Source organism: Theobroma umbraticum, unplaced genomic scaffold (genome assembly GCF_002168275.2).
Source record: "Theobroma umbraticum cultivar Fairchild unplaced genomic scaffold, ASM216827v3 scaffold_239.1, whole genome shotgun sequence".
NCBI lineage: Eukaryota > Viridiplantae > Streptophyta > Magnoliopsida > Malvales > Malvaceae > Theobroma > Theobroma umbraticum.
Window position 1 is genome coordinate 2,820,154 of NW_018397273.1, and position 4,281 is coordinate 2,824,434.

A 4,281-nucleotide genomic window follows, 5' to 3' on the forward strand; every position below is an offset into this window, starting at 1 on the left:
ATTAAGTTGCCTTCCACCATATATCAAGCTAACCTGGCAGCTCTTTTAATTGGAGACTTGTTGAGCACACTCAAGGTCACACTTTTACATGAGTATGTTTGAGCTTGGAAACTTGATTATTATGGAAACTAGAGGTAATGGCTAGGCGAAATATATATGATATGTTTAGGTAATGTGTTATCACCTAGCTGATCTAGGAGTTGTATAGAGATTCAATTAGTAAGCTTAGTTACCTATCTAATCCACCTATCATGATTTGTTGAGCACACTCAAGGTCATGATTAGAATGAATAAGGATCCTAACCCACTAAGAGAATCCTTGTAGAGATCGTTTAAGGTGATATGGATGGTTATCATCTTAAAGAAAATAGTAAGAGCAATCAATTTGAGATTTATTATCGCATCTTAATTGATTATAATAAATGATTTGTTGGCTTCATAATTTTTTGATGATAATAAAACATTTCCACTCATTAATGTCTAACTTTACTACTTAAGTGTGCAGGATGAAAGTGTATGTCAATAACCAATTAATCACTAGAAAGCAAATATCAAAACTTATTAGAATAAAGAGTTACAAATGAACCATAAACAAAGGCCTCTTAGTCGGATAATCAAAGGAGTTAGCTAAAATTCAAAAGTGAAGTTGGCCGGTTAAAAGGCAGTAAGCTCATAGTCAGTTAAAGCCTTACTTAATCAATTAAGAAAGTAAAGTAGATTGTGAGACAGAAAACACATAATCAACTATGAAGCATGGTTAGTCAACTAAGAGCTCATTGCTAGAGACTTCAATTACAAGAGAGAGAGAACTTAATTGACTGAAAAGCATGGTTAGTCAACTAAGAGCTCACTGCTAGAGAATTCAATTACAAGACAAAGAAGACTTAATCAACTAAGAAGTATGGTTAGTCAACTAAGAGTACTCTGTTTGAAAATTTGAATTTGAATGATTGAAGATAGACTAATAGCTAGAATTGACTCTAAACTATTTTCAATGGTCTAAAGTTGTCAACATCTATCAGAGTTGATCTTTCAAGTATAAAAGACCACCCCAACAGCTCAGAAGAAGATTAGATACTTCTAAGATCAAAAAGATCTCAAAAATTGGAAAAAACTTTTTCCATCCTCTTTGCACTTCACTCCAATCTTTGTAATAGAGTTTAACACTTCATCTTGTACCATTTAAATTAGGTTAGTGATCATAGGTACTTCCTTATATCTATACTTGTTGGTTACTTAGAGTGTGCTAGTCACTCTAAAGGGATTAATCAAGCTTGGGTTAGCTTGATTGGTTTTATAGGTTCTAACTCAGCCTTGGAAAAGTTAGATTTAGGTTTTGGTTGATCCCGGGAAAAACCATTGTTAAAGGTTGTGGCTGAGCTTGTGAAAAGCCATTGTAAAAGCTTAGTGGAAGCTTGAAAATTTCACTAATTAGAGTGATTTGGTTTGAAAATCCTTGATTGGAAGATCAAAGTAGTGGATGTAGGTCAAAGAAACTAAACCACTATAAATCTTTGTGCATTGTCTAGCCTTTTTAATTTTTCATTTCATTATTGTTTAAATCATTTATTCATCTTGCATTTAACTATTCATCATTAACCTTTAACTAGACCTCAATTAGAAGTTAAGTTTTGTGACATTCAAAAAATACTATTCACCCCCCTCTCACACACATCTTTAGGACCAACAAGTGGTATCAAAGCCTAACCTTTATTCTTAAGGCTTAACATAATAAGGGAGATCCAAATTGCTCTTCAAAAATCTGTTGTTATTGAGGGACAGTCCATAAGTAGACCACCTCTGTTTGATGGATCAAACTACCCTACTAGAGCATTAAAATGTCTATTTACATAAAGGCAATAGATTATGAAATGTGGGATGCCATCACTAATGGAACTTTTACCCCCTTCGACCATAAATGTTTTGACCAATGAAATAATTCCTAAGCCAAGGGTTGAATGGACTGAAACTTAAACAAAAAAGGTTCAAACAAACTTTAAGGCAATAAATACTCTACATTGTGCCTTGACTCCCATTGAATTTAACAAAGTGTCCAACTATACCACTGCCAAACAAGTTTACGACAAACTTAGAATTATCCATGAAGGGACTTCACAAGTGAAGCAGTTCAAAATAGCTCTCCTAACTCGCAACTATGAAATATTCAAGATAGAACCTGGTGAAGATATCACCAGCTGCTTAATAGGTTTACTAACATTACCAATAAACTTAGTCAGTTAGGTAAGCCAATTCCTAAACATAAAATTGTCAAAAGACTTTTTAGAAGCCTACTTAAAAATTAAAAGTCCAAAGTGACTGTTATTCAAGAGGCTAAGGACTTAAATGTCATCACTCTTGATGCAATCAGTGGCTTTCTTTTCACTCATGAGCTGGAGCTTAAAGAACAAGAAAAAAAAGACAAGAGAGAAGCAAAAGAAAGGAATAAAAGCATTGCTTTAAAAACAAGCACTCTTGAAGAAGAATTAGATAATTTATCATGTGATAATAATGAAGAGTTGGCCATGGTAGCAAGAAGATTCAAAAAACTTATGGGATAAATAGATAAAAGACTGGTTAATGAAAACTACTAAAGATATCAAAGTTCTTCATGGAAAATCAAAAATAAAAATAAGTCCAACAAGAAGCAACATGTTATATGTTTTGAGTGCAAGAAATCTAGACACTTTAAATCAGAATGTCCCTTACTAAAGGAGGAAACTCCCAAGAAAAATAGAAAATCAAAGAAAGCTATGGTGGTTGCAACTTGATTTGATAATGATGTTTCAAGTTCAGAAATTAAAGAAGAGAAAGTAGAACAAAGAGGAAACCTACGTCTGATGGGCAAAGATGATGAATATGACGTATCTTCTGATCTTTATGTTATTTCAATTGAAGAGTTTCAAGAAGAATATGAATGCCTCTATGATGAGTTTGAAAAACTTGCATCAAAATATAATGCTTTAAAAAGAAAGACTACAACTTTGTTTTTGACTAAAGAAATTTTCTTCAAACTAAACTAGAACACTATAGAACAGATTTTGAAGTTTTAAAATTGGAACTTGAAAACATAACTAATGCACTGTAAAATGCAATTGATGAAAACATTGCTCTTAAGAGTTTGAGAAAAAATACATCAAGAAGAAACACAAACTTTAAGAGAAATTCTGATGGTTTCTCATCTAGATGTTATGTTTGTGACAAAATAGGTCATCTTTCTTATGATTGTTATAGAAAAAAGAGCTCTCAAAGAACAAATATGATTTAGGTACCAAAAGCCTCCTATGTAGCAACCAACCTTCAAGGACCCATCAAGGTATGGATACTTGTTAAGAAAAATTGTAAATTTGTCTTGCAGGTTGAGCCAAATTGAGAAGACATATGTTTAAAAGCTTAACTAAAGCAGAAGCAACCAGGGTACATGGATAATGGCTGCTTAAGACATATGATAGGAAATGAAATGCTATTTGTTCAATTGGATAAGAAAAAAAGAGGCACTGTATCATTTGGAGATTACTCAAAAGGCAAAATTCATGGTATAGGAACTATTGGTAAGAATTCTCATGCTCAAATTAATCATGTATTGTTTGTTACAGGCTTAAAGCACTATCTATTAAGTATCAGTCAACTGTGTGACAAAGGCATGAAGGTTTGTTTTGATTCATATAAATGTGAAGTTATCAATATTAGTACTAACAAAATTTCATTCACAACAAAGAATAAAAAATATGTATGATATATTTCCTGAAGATCTTGAGTTATATTGTGAGACATGTCTTATGGTAAATGATGAAAATGATAGTTGGTTATTATATAGAAGACTTGGACATGTAAGCATGCATACCATCTCAAAACTAAAGAGAAAAAACTATTTATTGGATTGTCTAAACTTAAATTTGAGAATGATTAAATTTGTGAGGCTTGCCAATTAGGGAAACAAGTTAGAACATTGTTCAAAGCCAAAAAGATTATTTCAACTTTTAGACCCCTTGAATTGTTGCATATTGATCTATTTGGTCCAATCAACATAACTAGCTTAGGAGGTAAATCATATGGTTTTGTGATAGTTGATGACTATTCTAGATATACTTGAGTCTACTTCCTTGCTCAAAAATATGATGCACTACCTACATTTCCAAATCATTGTAAGAGATTTCAGAATGAAAAAGGACTTCTCATTGTTGGCATTATAAGTGATCATGGAGGTGAGTTTGAAAGAGATGATTTTGAAAACTTTTATAATGAAAAGGGGTTGGATCACAACTTCTCTGCACCTAGAACACC